Consider the following 16243-nt stretch of genomic DNA (forward strand, 5'->3'; position numbering starts at 1 on the left):
TTTCCTGCCTTACAGAATTATCTCGAAGGTCAAATGGGATAATCTATGTAAGAATACTTTGTAAACACAAAATTCATATATATTAGGTCTTTAAGTCAGCATGGGTTTTGTTATAATATCAATAATAACTCTAAATCATTGTCTCTGATTTCTCTGAAGACTCAAGATTTCTTTGTCTGAAAGGATTCTAGGTTGACTCCCACCACCATTGACCTTCAAGATTCATAAGGTGTGATCGCAAACAACAGATAATTTAAATTATGCTCTATTTCTACTAGTGATTTCTTCTCATTACATTTAGAGAGGAAAAGAACATTCTAGAATCTTAACAAGGGTGGTGTGGGGAGTGGGCATTGAGGAGGGATATCAGAGTATTTGCTTGTCTCACTTAAATCTTATGACAACCTTAGGAAGTAGGCAGCAGGATCCCCCTTTTAGAAATGCAGAAAAGAGGGGCACCTGGATGGTTCAGTCGGTTAAGTGTCTGCCTTTGGCTCAGGTCATGATCCCAGGGTCCTAGGATAGAGCCCCACATTGGGCTCCCTGCTCAGTGGGGAGTCTGCCTGTCCCTTTCCCTATGCTGCTCCCCCCACTCAGGCTTTTTTTTTTTTCTCTCTCTCTCTCAAATAAATAAGTAAAACAAAAGAAAAGAAAAGAAATGCAGAAAAGGGAGAATAAGGAAAATGAAGTCACTTGCTTAGAGCAATGTGTTTTGGGAGGACAGGGATTTGAGATTTGCATCCAGGTCTGGCTCTTCCCCTCACTAGGCTGGGTAGGCCCCATCAACGCTGCAGCTCGTTCAGCATGTCTGTGCTTCCCATCTCCAAAGCCTGGATTCCTGGGAAAGACCTACTCACCACATAAGTGTTATGTTTGCTGATGAGGGAGCCTCTCTAAAATTGTTTCCCTGGTGTTTTTAAGAGCTTAAAATGATTCAAGATTGTACAAAAATGGTAAAATCAAGAATCTGTTGTCTGAGTTGAAGATAAGGTTTTCTCCCAGGAGTGGTGATTCCAGAGAACAAGTGTTAGAGGTGCAAGTTCCAGGGAATCCCAAGGATTCCCGGAAATATTCTATTCAGAGTTAAAGTCAAAGAGTCACAACCTGCCTCTCTGCAGTCAGTCATTCTCTCAGAAGGTGGCATCCACAGTGGTCCGCCCTTGTTAATTAAACTGGGAAACTTCTGGAGTCACTGTGTCCAGTTGGTGACCTGTTGGTCATCCATAGCCTGATAGGAAGGAAAGAAGGCTATAGGAGGTATAGCCTCTCCTGCTATATGTGTTTGGAAAATGCATTCCTTTTTTTTTTTTATGAATCATCAATTTTATTTTATTTATTTTTTTAATAATATTTTTTATTATGTTAGTCACCATACAGTACATCCCTAGTTTTTGATGTAAAGTTCCATGATTCATTACTTGCGTATAACACCCAGTGCACCATGGAAAATGCATTCTTGAGTCAAGAAAGAATGAGAAATAGGGCAGAGGTAAGGGTGGGGCATGGGACTGAGGAAGAGTTTGGCAGAAATGAAACCTGAATAGCTAAGGAGGCAAGAAGAGGCCAGAGAGAGTATGTTAGGGCAGGGACATGGACTGAACTGAAAGATATGACCTAGGAGAGTCGGAGCAACGCCAATAGTACGCACTGAACATTCCTATTCATGCCATTTCAACTAAGGCTTCAAGATTCTTTAGGATAGTCTATCTACTGGTTAGAAATACACCTCCCCTCACAGTTGTGGCTTAAATAAGGAGATTTGCTTAATAGTGAACATGTTAATGCCGACATTAATCCTCACAACAAGGTAAATATTAGAGTCTGTCTCAAAGCAGACACTAAGTGTGCAGAAGTTAAACTATTTTCCCAAAGTGACATAGCAATTAAGTGGATGCAGACTCGGGTCTTTCAGGCGCCAAAGTCTACATGCTTTCCATGATGCCACACTGCTTCCAAATGCCTCTATTCAGGGACCAACTTTATCTTCTATTTTATAGATAAACACCTGCGATTTGGAGAGGTTAAAAGAAAGAAAAGAAAACTTTTCTCACATCCTTTTCAAGTACCAAGGGCATATGGTCCCCTCAACTCCTCCACCTCTTACTTTCTTCAAACTCACTCGCCTGTGACCATTTCCTGCCTCTCCCCAATAAGCAAGCTCAGCTCATTTCTTCAGGAGTCGACATCATGTCGGATATTTCCCCTTGCGATGATTATTTTTGGAAGAACCAGATGGAGTTTTCCCATTTCCATTTCCTGTAACTGCCTGCCACATTGACGCCCCCCCCCCCCATAGATGGGTGCGTTTTGAGTGACTTGCGTTTCAGGTTGATACGTGCCTACCCCGGCATTTGATCCCATAGGCTGACTGTTTTTGAAGTAAATGGAAAAAGTTCTTGAACAGACCAGAGCGATACCCATGAGGAATTTAAATGCTCAGCTCTGTGTCGTGCCCAGCTGGCTGTCTTTTAGTTCATGGTTTCTGAAGCCTTTTCCACTGTGAAAGCGCTGGACAGTCAAAGGTGGGGGTCTTTGCAGCCAGGTAGGGAGCTCCACCTTACAGAAGGGGTGAGGTGGGGTGGGATAGGGACAGTTTGTGGTGTGAGGAGTAAGGTCTGAGTTATTTGTGTTCTAAGACCCAGGTCAGAGCCAGAGGCTATACCTCCTTCACTTAATCTCTAATTGTTCCAGATCATTCTTCAGCGAAGTTCTCCTCACAGTGTTAGTGCGTTTGCCAAAAGCAGCCTTCAAAAAAGCTTGATTAGATGAATAGGGATTACATCTAAGTGAACCTTTTATAACTAATTAGAGGAAATGACTCATTTCTATTGAACTCATAATGGCTGCAATTTCTTCTAGTGTCACCATGTGCCAAGGACTTCCCACTTGCTACCCAGTTTAGTCCTCAAGAGGCCACAGGATGAAGAAACTGAGGCCCAGAGACATGAAGCACCTTGCCCAAGGTCATTAACAAGAGGTAAAGCCAGCATTCAAGCCCTTTTGTCCTAACTCCAAACAGGGGCCAAGTGCCTCTCAGTGCATCCCTGTCCTCATTCCAGCCCACTCCAAGTTCCTTCAGTGCTCACTCCATCCCAGTTCAATGGAGTTTACTAGCTGCTGCTACCTCGGTCTTCTAAGACCCCAAGTCAGCCATGCCCATGGTCTGTGGTCTCCAACATAAAGATAATCTTAACCACTGGTTTGCCTGTACCTTCCCTCTCTTTCCAGACTTTTCTCCCACTGCTCTTCCATGGGATCCCCCTCATGCAAGTGTGTTCCCCATGCAAAACTTTCACTTAGACCCTTGCTTGAGCCCCTTCCCTTCTCTGTCTCCCCCACCTATGCAAACGCTACTGCCTTCTGGGGCCCTGTACAGATTCCATCAGTTTCTGACACCTTGCCAGACACTCCGGCCGTCAGGAGTCCTTCCCTTCCTAGCACGCTCTGCCAACAACTTCTATTCTAACGCCAGCCACGTGTTGTTCCCTGTGGTGAAAGAGAGAAAAGAAAGAAAGAAGTTTTCAAAAAGTTTGGAAATTGTCTTTTTGCTAACTCCTGACTCAGTCTCAAAAATCCAAAATATTTTAGTGTTGCAACCATTCTGCCCTAAGTAAAACATCTGGCTCAGTTGTATACTCAGATCAGAACCACACATTGGTAATTTTTGAGATATACCAGACAATAGTTTCACTTGAAACACTATCAAATTATGACTAATTCAGCAGTGGGTTTGGAAAGCTGTGTGTGAGGCATACCAACTTGCCCAATGAGGCACTGTTTAAATAGAAGCGAAGGAGGTTTTATCGGGTCTTAATAATAAAAACAATTACTAAGCACGTACTGATTGAGTATCCGCTCGCTACCCTGCAGTAATAATGCCCTTGCATAAAGGTCTCACAGGAAAACAGTGATCTTCAGTCCTTGGGAGTTTGATCTTTTGCTCTATTCCCTGACTCCAGCAAGGGCAAAAATATGATCCAGAACCAAAGCAGTCACCTGCATCAGTGTTAAACACAATTTCTCTCCCAAGAAAGGCATGATGTCATCCCTTAAGTAACAGGAAGGGAGAAGTCGAGAATATAATAAGGCTAGATAATATTTGGGGATACTTACTTATCCAAAATGGATTCCCTGTTTTGTTTTTAGGATTTCTGGGCTTCTGCTATGATTCTTGACAGGGGCTTCAGGTCAAAGGAATGATGGTCACTGGAGACAGGCCTAGGCTTTGTTTTGGAGAAGAATGAGAAAAAGAAAAGAGCTCTGACCAGATTGCAGGTCTAGCCCCACACCTCACCAGGAGCACAGACTCAGCATCTATATGTGAAATATAAAAATATCTGCCCTAACTCAGAGTGTTACTGAATAATTACCATGTTAGGACTATAGAGGAGAATTTGAATTTTGATGCTTTCTTTTAAGATAAGACAAATTGATTAAACAATTGAGGTTTTATTTTAATTTTGTTTTATTTAAATTCAATTAATTAACATATATTATTAGTTTCAGAGGTAGAGGTCAGTGATTCATCAGTTGCATATAACACCTAGTGCTCATTATGTCACATGCCCTCCTTTTTTTTTTTTTAAAGATTTTTATTTATTTATTTGACAGAGAGACAGCCAGCGAGAGAGGGAACACAAGCAGGGGGAGTGGGAGAGGAAGAAGCAGGCTCCCAGCAGAGGATCCTGATGTGGGGCTCGATTCCAGGACCCCGGGATCACGCCCTGAGCTGAAGGCAGATGCTTAATGACTGAGCCACCCAGGCGCCCCGTCAGATGCCCTCCTTAATGCCCATCACCCACTGACCCCAGCCCCTCAACCCCTTCCCCTCCAGCAACCCTCAGTTTGTCTCCCATGGTTAAGAGTCTCTTACAAGAGGTTTGTCTCCCTCTCTGATTTTGTCTTGTTTTGTTTTTCCCTGCCTTCCTCTATGCTCCTCTGGTCTATGTCAGTTGAGGTTTCTAACATCAGTGGCATGTATGTCATTGCCACCAAGGGACACACATTCACCATTTCAACAAGTATTGTTGAGCGTCTCCTGTGTGGCAGGGACTGCAGAGGTAAGTATGCACTAGTCAGTGCCCAGAAGCAGCTTCGATCCAGTGGGGGTGCTGCCTACACGGAAAACTCTGAACCCAGATACAAGTAAGAAAACGTCCTTAGATGCAGTGAGGCCACAGTGCTACAGGGCTCAGAAGAGAGGACACTGTGGAGAGTCAATATTGCGGACTGAATGTTAGTGTCCCCCCAGGATTTATTAGGTTTAAACCTAATCCCAGTGCTATTTGGAGGTAGAGCCTTTGGGAGGTAGTCAGGTCATGAGGGTGGAGACGTTTTGGTGGGGATCATTTCCTTAAAAGAAGAGGCCAGAGGGCTGTTCCTTCTGTCCTGTGAGTTCACACCAAGAAGTCGGCATTGTGCAATGGGGAAGAAGGCCCTCGTCAGACGCTGAATTGGCCGGCACCTTGATCTTGGATTTCCCAGAACGGTGAGAAATAAGTTTCTATTGTTGATAAGCCACCAGTTTGTGGTATTTTGTGAAAGCAGCTTGAATTGACTAAGACAAAAATTCATACCACGTAATGGGGTGCCACTACAGCAAACCCCTAAGAAGGTGGCGGCAGCTTGGTGGCCGGGTTACAGGTAGAGGCAGGAGGAGGTTTAGTTGCTTGCTGGACAAAGCTGAAATTATCATACAGGAACGTCTGTAAACAATTGTGGTAGGAGCTCAGAAAGGAAAGGAGAGCTGTAAAGAAGTTTTCCATCTTAGAAAATACATAAATCATCATGTACAGAATGTTGATAGAAATGCGGACAACAGAGGCCATTCCGATGAGGTCTGTGATGGAGGCGAGGAACTTGTTGGACAGTGGAGAAAAGGCCATCCCTGTTCTAACATGGTGAGGAATGCCGCTGAACTGTGTTTGCGTACTAGTGTTTTGTGGCAGGTAGAACTTCCAGGGCTGAAGTTGGATGCTTTTAAGATTATTTATTTATTTATTTAGAGAGAGACAGACCGTGATAGCAAGAGAGAGTGCGAGTGGGGAGGAGAGGGAGAAGCAGGCTCCCTGCTGAGCAGGGAGCCAGATGCCGGGCTTGATCCCAGGATCCCGGAATCATGACCTGAGCGCCAGGCCGATGCTTAACCGACCGAGCCTCCCAGGTGCCCCATGAAGTCAGATGCTTTGTGGAGGACACTTCTAAGCAAAGTGTTGAAGAAGTGACTTGGTTTCTTCTGAGTTCTTACAGTAAAATATGAGAGGAGAGAAGTGAATTAAAGATGGAATTATTAAGGAAAAAGGAACCAGACCTTAAAGATTTGAAAAATTCCCATACTGAATAAAAAGAGAATGTGTTTGGAAGAGAATGTAGGGTGTGGTCCAGCACCCATTTGATAAGGAGATTAGAATGGGCGTGAACTGCCAGGTAAGGAGCACCATGAACTTTGACTTTTGAAGATGAAGGTGAGATGAGAGTAGGAAGAGAGGGCAGTTCGGAAAATATGTACTTGCATACGATGCGTCTCTGCAATAGGTCTCATAGCACATATCACGATGTGTCATCCCAGAGTTACTGATTTGCTTAATTATTTGAAGTCTGTTTCCCACAGGACTAGGGGAGGTACCACGTGACTTTGTTCTTCACCCCACACCTAGTCCCCAGCACAGAGCTTAGCACCATAAATACTTGTTAAATGAAGAAACAGTGTATATGTGGACAAGTTCTTGCCTTTAATCAGCTTGTAATCTAATGGGGAAGACAGAAAAACACAGCTTTAATACAAGATAGAATGGGATAAACACTGAAGAGAGGTACAAGTAGAGAGATTTTTCTGACAGAGCAGTCAGGGAGGTCTCATGGAAGGAAGGCCACCTCAGGTGGCCTTGGTCAGCATTACGATAGGTAAAGATTAGGAAGTCATACATTCAAGGCTGGAGGAAACTAGAGGAAAAACACAGAAATGGGGCATGATGTAACAAGTTTAGGGCATATGATAAGTGGCTCAAAGTGATGGCGTGCATGCAAACATGGTTTACAATGGGAAATGGGGGACGTTTAGATCACAGAAGGCCTCGAAAATAAAGTTAAGGGAGTCTTTTAAGGCTTTTGAGGAGGAATGACTTTGAGTCTGTGAAAGACAGTTTGTTAGCGTGCTCAATTCCGTGCTTCAGCCCAGCAAACCCTTCTTGGGGGTCTGGTGAGAGCTAGTCGTGCACACTGCGCTGGGCATGAGTGCGCCAGGCCCTTCACAGGCCACATTGCACGAGTTCCCACAGCACACACTGGCACCTTGGGGTTTAGATAAGCAAACAGAGGCTCTGAGGGTGCGTGGACCAAGCAGTAGCCACAGTAACCAGTGTGGTCTGCCAGGCGTCCGAGTCATTCTCTGCAGCCCTCAAGCCGTGTTCCCGTCAGGAAGCAAACAGAAATGCTGCCTGGGAGACACAGCGTGTCCTTTCTGCTGGGAGAAGAACAGAGCCAGTATGGGGCACTGAGGCTGGTGGGCACGTGGCCATGCCCTGTGGGTAGATGCAGACAGACAGTGCAATGGATCCGGTTCCCCTTTGCCTGGCAGACCAGGCAGCAGCGACTACCTCGGCTGGATATGAATGGATGTGCTTCTCACACAGTCTGTGCCTTTCAGAAGGAAATCTTCTAAAGCAGGGGGAAAAAAGGCCTATTTATCTTGAAAGGAGTAAAAGAAGAGTTAAGGGTAAAGGGCAGAAAGCAATACTTAAAAGAATAACTGTTTGAAATAGAATGCTTTTCATTAGGTCTGTGCAGCTGTTTCAATGACAGAAAATGGTTGTTCATTGCATTTCACACACATACGTGTTAGGGCCTCCTTTTCAACTTAGCACGACTTCTTTCGCCCGGGTAGTCAGCATGGCCTCAGAAGTGGGAAAAGAAAATGCCCTCCCGTAGGGTGCAACTCGAAGGAGGCCAGGAAGGCCTACTTGGCCCCAACGAGATGTTCACAGAGTGACATAGATCCAAAAGTTCTACCCTTGCAGATCAGTTTCTCTGGGTCAGTCATCCCCTGGGGGAGGGCGGATTCTCTTTTAAAATTCCAGTTACTCAAGGGGAGCAAACCCATCATACCGCCAATATCTCGGTGCAAGTGCTTTTCTGAGGCTGCTTCGTACACTGTCCAGGTTCAGCAGCTCCTGGAGATGCGAGCGGGGCAGCAGGAGGAGAGACTGGGCCATAGGCAGGCCAGGGAGAGTCTCACCTGCACCCACTCTTCCCAGTGAACTCCACACAAGTCAAGGGCATGGGGTGCAGCTGGTGAAGGTAAAGTCCGACAACAGCATAGGGTTTTATTGGGTTCCGTGTTTCCAACTATAGTTGGAGAATTTTCCTTTAGTCACTTTCTACTTTTAAAATATGGAAAATGACGTAAAAAAATTTTTTTAGAGGCAAGTTTCATCCTTTCCAGCTCCTTGTTATTACAAATATTTGCTTCGGAAAGAAATATACCAGCATGTGTACACACACGTGACTGTGCTTTCTGTTTGTTTTGCATTTGGCAATAGGAAAAACACAGTTAACACTCTTTAAAAAATCCAGCCAAGCAGAAAATTGGGAACAGCAGCAGCTGTGAGAAGAGACGTGTGCACAGGGTACAAACGAGTTTTATTCCACCTAGACTGTCTGTCCTCAGTCACTGGGGGCCCATCCGAGAGGCAGACGCTGTGATGCTGGCAGTGACGATGGTAGAGAAAGAGACACACTGAGAAAGAGACAGGAGGGAGAAGCAGATGATTTTTTCTACAAGAAGCTCTTTAAATGCTTGGAGTCTATTCCCAATGGCTCACATACCCACTGTCTGGACAGGCCTTGGCTTTGAAGCGAGAAGGCCCAGTTCTGCCACTTCCTGATGGGGTAAACTCGGGCAAGTCGCCAGGGCTTGCTGACCCTCGTTTTCTCACGTATAAAACGATGATAATAATGGCTCCCTTGTAAAAGAGAAGCAAGGACTGAATGAGATAACATGTAAGAAAGTAGTTTATAGAATGGATATTGCTATGCACAAGTGAGTTATTTTTCTGAATGTATGACTCCACTTAAAGTTATAAAACATCCCTGACAAGCATGGCCTCCTGGGTAATTCTTTGTATTTTTTTTAAAGATTTTATTTATTTATTTGAGAGACAGAACAAGTGGTGGGGAGGGGCAGGGGGAAAGAGAGAGAGAAGCAGACTCCCTGCTGAGCAGGAGGCGGGGAGGGGGCTCCGATCCTAATTGCCCTGAGCGAAGGCAGCCGCTTAACTGACTGAGCCATCCAGGCACCTCCCTCCTGGATAATTCTTACACAGATCTTAAAAGATGAATAGGAACTAGCCAGTCTGAAGGGTGGGAGAGCATTTGTGTTTTCAGTGAGCAAAACACACATAAGGAAACCATGGGCATGCAGTTTGCAGGGCAGTCTGGGGTGCAGACTGGGGGGATGGGGTGGGCAGAGATGCGCCCCAGGTGGTTTGGCTTAGTAGCTCTAAACATTAGGTTTGCGACAGGCAGTGGCAGGAGCTCGATCCTTCAGGGTTGAGGTGTATACCTTGGTCCGTACCTTGGTAGCAAGCTCGCATTTTATACCCTAGAACAGTGTTTTAGCTATTGTGTTCAGTGAAATTTTAACAAACATATTTTTTCCAGCATTTTTTTTCATTTTCTTTTATTTTTCCATCATGTTAAGTGTACCCTTTCATTCTCATCCCCTATGTCCCCCATCCTCCCCCCACCTCCCCTCCGGTAACCATTGCAAACAACTATTTTTTAAAAGTTTCTATAGTCAAGTGCGTTCAGGATTAAAGATTTGATCCTGTTTCTTTACTGTAAGTCTCCCCAGAGCCTTCAATATGCTAATATACACCATGAATCCTCACTAAGGGAATGCACTCTGCAATATTTCTTCAGATTTGACTGCAGCACCTCTTCCTGCCCCCTACTCGCTCTCCAACTCCCACTGCTCAAGGGTTCATCTTCTAGCTGCACACATTGGAAAATGCTGCCACTGCAGGGAGCCATGTGCCGGGTCCGCTGCGTATCGGTGCTTGTAAGTGTTCCTGTGGTTTGCCAGCTCCTTCTGCTCACCAAGACACTCCTCCAAACTTCCTCTTCATGTGGGCCCCTGCCTCTTCCCCCAGTGGATAAAGTCACTTCCCGCTCTGCAGAAAGGATGAGGTCCAAGCTGGAGGCTGGCTTTCTACTCCACTCTTTAACACATCTACACCCGTGGACTCTGTCCTGGTTAGTCTCTGAGATGTCATTTCTCCTGCCTGAGGTGGGTGCCGACATTTTAGTCTAAGAGGAGGAAAGAATTGTCAGAGAAGGGAAGCTAACTCTTCAAAGTCAGTGGTGGTAAGAGTCAGAGATGTGGCAAACAAACCCATCTCCTGATGCCCCGGTGAGGGCCCTTTCCACCCGCCATGCTGCCTTTCAGATGCCTCCCCAGAGGTCCAAGTATATGACAGATGCACGTCATTAATACATTTTTTATGGTGGCATAAAATTACCTAGTCACATTGTGAATATCTGCTGGTAGTAATCTGTCAAGTTTGTTTTTTTTCTATAACTATTTTAAGTTTCCCCTTCTTTTCACAGCACTTTCTTTAGGATAAACCATTCTAGTCCTAGAACTACCCAGGGATCAATATAACGCTTTCTGTCCTAACAATTAAAACTAAAACTAATTTTTTTCAGATGCCTTTCATAGGAGCTCCATCTTTTTTTCCCCTTTTTTCCATCATTTTCTCTGGGTCACCACTATGTTGAGGATGTCCCAGCGAGGTGCTTGAGACGTACCTCCTTTTCCAATCAGTAGGCAGCAAAGTGCTTTCATGACCAGATCAGTGAAGGCGTTACCACCACAGAACCAGACACATCAGTGTGCCGGCTTCACTTAGAATTTTTGGATTTTTGAAACAACAATGAATAAAATAGCCATTTATAGCCCTTTGCTAAAGGTCTCTTGGCTTCGATTCAGTTCGACACCTTTCTTTGTTCATTTCTTTTGGTATTTAGAGTAGAGTTCGACCTCCTTCTTTTCACAGGTATTTGGGTAGAGTTAGTTTTTGTTTATTTGCTTTTAAATACATCTTTAAAATGTGTATGACCATTTTTGAAGTTTTCAAACTCATTGTCACTGTAATCACTTTTTCCAGGCACCATTTCAATCCAGATACTTGAAGGAAACGGGCTTGAGAACTTCAGAGCTGCTACACACATGTCCTGAATAAGAGCACTTGCTCTCCAAGTTTAAGGCAATCTGATTTGGAAAGAGTGAGAGGTTGTTTCTGTTTAAAAATAGCCAGCTGAGTATGGGAGGCTTTTTCCAATTACTGTAGAAAGATACTTTCAGGCCTGATTAGCCCCCAAACCACAAACCATAAATGTTTTATAGCTTGTGGGCATAAATATATTGAGATAATCTAAGAAATTTACTCAAAGACCATGATAATTTGAACATGACAAACCCAAGGCTGAACTATTTGTTCGAGTCAAGTATTATTAATTCTTAATGAAGAATAAAATTACTAAATGTAGCTTAGTACAACCATATGTTTATATAGTCTATTTACATTTTCACAGAATAGATATATATCTGTGGAATCACTTTATCTTCCCAACAGTTTTGCCTTCAATTTCCTTCTAATTTAATTCATTCCTTATGCTGCTACTGGGGATCCTTGCCCATAACACATCCATGAAGCAATGCAAGGGAAGTGAATTTATGGCTTTTGTAAAAAATGATTAGAATGGTGGAGTATGGAAATCAACGTAGGCAGGAAGGGAGGCATTTATGAGGAGGATATTGTTGGATAGTGAGAAAGTGGGAGGATCAATGAAGTGGAAGCCATGGTGAGATTAAAGGACTTTTCTAGTAGGAAACATGAATAATTAAACTAGAAGGATATGGATGGTCTGGGAGCTTAATGTTGGCATTCAAGATTTCAGAGGTGGTGCAAATTGTCCAGGGTGCAACGATCAGAGGAGGTAACTGAAGTAGAGGGAAGGAAAGATCATGTAAGACAAAGAGGTGAAGCAACTGAGATGCCAGAGAATTAAAACAGCCTTTCTTGGGAATGCTGCAATTACAAAGAGGGACAGAATTTGGAGTGGAGAGGAAGCCTGGGAACCATCGAATGAAGAAGTGTGACCAGGAGGTGACAGAGACGAGGGAGGTAGTGTGTCCAAGTCACATGAATGTCAAAGGGCAAGGCTTTGCAGGAAAACATGGTCTGGAGGTGAGCCCAGGGAAGCGAGGAAGATATCTACCTTAACTCTGGGGTCCTGGTTACATGGAATGTGGGAGAAAAGACAGCCTTTGGGGGCCATGGGAAAGGCGTCTTCAGGGAACCTCCATATTTTGAAAGAGAGGTGGTGATATGGAGACGTTTCAGAAGGGAACTGAAGGTGGACTGGATCAGGTCAGGGCACACATGGAGAAGGTGCGGTGAGAGCGTGGTGATGGATGCTGGGGACGCTAGGACCTCTGGAGCGATGAAGTGGAGAGGGGGGGTGTGCACAAAGCAATGAGCCTACTGGCCTCTTAGAGGAAGCAGATTTGGCTCTGGTAGCCTGGTGCCACAGTCCTGCCCTTGTCATCACAGGCAGCTGTTCTCCTTGGGTACCCCACACAGCTGTCCCTGTCTGCCTCTGGATCCTTGCAGCTCTCCAAACACACTCCGGATCCCCCCACCTCTGAACTCTGCCCCCAGTGTTCCTTCATGTGAGGTGCCCTATTTAAGTCCCCAACTGTCTTTATTGCTTGACACAAATGCCACACTCTCTGCAAAAGCCTACAAGACATTTCCAATCAGAAACAACTGCTCTTGCTTCTGAATTCATTTAAGTGGAATGGGATATGGAATTTGAAATGGAATGTCTTAAAACTATTTTTTCCCTCCTCAGCAGAAAACCTTTTTTCTGTGCATTCTTGAGGGAAGGTGTTATATATTAAAGAAAGGCCCCTGGGTTTCCGAGGCCCCCACTCTTCCCTTCCAGGAAGGGAAATAAGCTTTGTGTTGCACAGGGTCAGGGTTCCAGTTTGATGAACCACCAAGCCCCTGCCTTGGAAAAAGCAGAGAATGAGGCTTTGGTGAAGGAGGGCTAAGGAAGATGTGGTGGAAACTGGGGAGGGAGCTGAGGAGCTGGGACAAAGGGGCAAGGGGGGATCCAGAGAGGTCACATCCCTGCGACCATCCTGGGGATCTTGGCAGCCTGCTCTCAGAGAGTATTAGAGGGGAATAGAGCAGGCAAGGCAAGAACCAGAGCCGAGACCGAGGTCTGATCACATACCCTCCTGAGTGGGACCATTGCCACTTCTGTACCAGAGCCTTCACAGGTCCACTGCCCCGGTAGCTGTACTTGGTGGCTCTGCTGCTTTCCGCAGTCCCTAGCAGGACACCAAGCATGTGTAGTAGGTACTCGGTTTTCTTGAGTTAATAAAACGTCCTGCGAGGTAGGTGGGATAGGTCTCAGCCTCTGTACTTAACTCCTGAACATTCTGAGGCATAACAAAGTTACAATGACATCTGTGTGCTTACCTAACCAGCGATGACAGAGCGGAGCCAGAATCCGGCTCCTCTGTCCTGGCACGGCTGCCGTGTGTTTTAGCTAAGCTCCACAGCTCCCCTGAATGGGAAGAATTAGGGCATATCAGAAAAGAAAGGCAGGACTTTGTGATTCTGTATCAAAATCATTTTATAGGGGACTCCATAAAACTTCCTCCTTTTGTTTGCATAAACAAAGGCTACTTAAAGGTAGTCTCCTGATATGAGCACAAAAGCAACAGTGTACAAATTATGAATGTGGACAGGATCTGAGAGACAAAATTAAACTAGTTGTAGAGTTAGGTTGGGATTATGAGTAATACCCACTGACTTTTCTTCAATATTTAATATACTATTTTTATGTTAGGTTTATTTTTCTGTTATAGATATGCTTAAGAAAATCTCAACTTCACAATAAGGCAACAACAAATAGCATTTGTTGAGTTGCTGTTAAAAAGAAACACAGATAAAAAATATTTTCATGTCTTTGCTCCTGGAAGACAGGGAGAATGTTCTGTAGGTCAGGGCAGCATCAAAGGCTCCCCCATCCTGGAGGCATTCCACTTGAGATGCAAGAGGTCCTGGGTATTAGCCGGGGACTCTATGATCGAACGCCATAGGTTGCAGGTGCCTTTTGTGGCTTTGTTGATTGAAAAGCAACTGAGTAGGAAGCAGAGGAGATGACTAAGGAGCAAGAGATGGAGAAAATGGGGGGGAGGCGAAATGCCTATATTCACTTCAGAACGTCATCAGCAAATGCCCCCTTTGTCGGTCTCTCCCTACCGAACTCTCACTAGCTGTCACCTGGACACCTCCTGCTGGCAGCTCCTGAGCAAATTCTGATGAAGGCAGGTAACATCTCAGGCCATTCAGATCCATCCATGTAGGAACTCAAATTAGACTTGCTGCCATAGGTTACAAGGTCTGGGGGGGCCAAGGCATCCTCCTACACCCCGAGTTAGAGCCTTTCCCTGAGTCCTGTATGTAGGAGGTTAATAGAAGTAAAGACTGACTAAATTAACTCCTGCTCTTAGAATGTGGGATACTGGCTACCTTTAGGTCATGTGGATGGAGCCTGGGAAGGAGCAAGGAGGAATTTCCGGGTTGCTGGTCAGTCCTGTGAAATCTACTGATACATGCACTCTTCTAGATGCCCATTGTCACCGGTCAAAAGGAAAGAAGAAAGAAGGAGGGAGGAAACAAAGAAGGGAGGAAGGAAAGAAGGCAGACAGGGAAGACTGTAAAGCCAGATGGAGGAGCAGTTGTGCATGGTTCTAGCTTGTTCAGTCGTGCTAGGACACGACAAGAGCTTTCTTATAGGACGATTAGCTTGACTGTGGAGAGCAGTCTAAGTGGAATGAGGCTGAGGCAAGAAAATGGGCAAAGAGTTACAGTGGCCTCCGTCTGGGTGATGAGGGCTTAGATGAGATTGGTATCCACAGGGACGATAACTAAGAGTAGCGGGTCCATTAGCTTTCAAAGGAGCCAGTTTCGGGGTAAGCTATCACCCAAATAAACCGATATGCAGCATATGTTACAGGCTGCTTTACATAAGCTGATATTTCATTCTGTGTTGCACAATATTAAAACTCGCTTCGTTTAAGTAGTAATTATAATTCTTGTTGTTATCAGCTGGGCAGGGCCCAGGAGAGCCCACCTAGACGTGCTCAGCTCCGTGGCTGAGCTCAGAGCTCTGGTCCTGACCAGCCTCTATTCGCAGATCGGTGCCATTTGTCAGGAGGACCCAGTGAGGGCCTGTGGGTGACTTTAGCACAGACCAATCAAATGGTTGGCAGCACGAACCTTTTTTTGCTGTTTTATTTTGCTTTGTTTTGTTTTTTAATACATCATGGTAATGTTCCTGTCAAATGACTACCCTGGCAGATAAAACTACTAAATATTTTAGGACCTGTTCAAAAGATAAATTTAATGGCTGAATATTTGAGTTGAAGGAAACATTACTTTCCAAAATATATAATGAAGACTTTAAAGATTGGATTGAACAGATCAAAGTTATTCTTTGGAAAAATAATGTGAAGAATGTATTAACACAGGATCCTTAGTAGAATTTAGATTTATGCAAATCTTCAATTTTCCATAATCCAAATTTAACAAACTCAGAATGACACAAATTTGTTATAATGCAAACTAAACATTTGAGTACATCTTTCTAGAATTCAACAGAATGTTGACATCTAAATTCCCATTATGCACCTCATTTAATTTCTGCGTGATGAACCAACAGGCAGAAATAGATGAATTGCTGACACATTGACGTTTTTCCAACTCCCAGGAGAAAACCAAGGTTTGTGTCAGAGGTAACAGAGAAGTTCATCTGGTTCATTACTTTGCGTAAAGCCATACTTATGTACATAAGAAATTTCTATGTACTGCACTACTGTATTATTACTATTCAGCCTTGCTCTCATGCCAGTCATTGAAACATAATCTAATTTTATTTAGTTCCTTAAAGGCTTGGAAAGAAAGTCTTAGTTGTAAGCTGGTTCTCTGCTCATTAGCATTGACCTCTATGGTTTGTTTATTTGGATTTTTTTTTCTTTTTTGGCCTCCTGCCCCCAAGTTCACACCTCTTTGTTTCATAATCCATGCTGTCATTGTGCCCTCTTGACCCAGGAGAGAGGCAGATGAATGGAAGCATTGATACCAAGTCTACAGCTTCTGCAAAC

General features: G+C 44.5%; 1 protein-coding gene across 4 annotated transcripts in view; it reads right to left on the bottom strand.

The window, feature by feature from the left end:
• Nucleotides 1-16243, bottom strand: part of PSD3 (pleckstrin and Sec7 domain containing 3) — a 702408-nt gene that overhangs the window by 602607 nt on the left and 83558 nt on the right. For 2 of the 4 annotated variants that reach the window (XM_048226255.2, XM_057303407.1), the window contains 2 exons: nucleotides 4114-4223; nucleotides 3397-3486 (listed from right to left, as the gene is read on the bottom strand). The exons of the other annotated variants lie outside the window; for them this stretch is intronic. The gene's annotated coding sequence lies outside the window, so the exon portion shown is untranslated. Of the gene's footprint in view, nucleotides 1-3396; nucleotides 3487-4113; nucleotides 4224-16243 lie in introns of those variants that run through there. 4 annotated transcript variants of the gene reach the window in all.

The sequence above is a fragment of the Ursus arctos genome, unplaced genomic scaffold (genome assembly GCF_023065955.2).
Source record: "Ursus arctos isolate Adak ecotype North America unplaced genomic scaffold, UrsArc2.0 scaffold_27, whole genome shotgun sequence".
NCBI lineage: Eukaryota > Metazoa > Chordata > Mammalia > Carnivora > Ursidae > Ursus > Ursus arctos.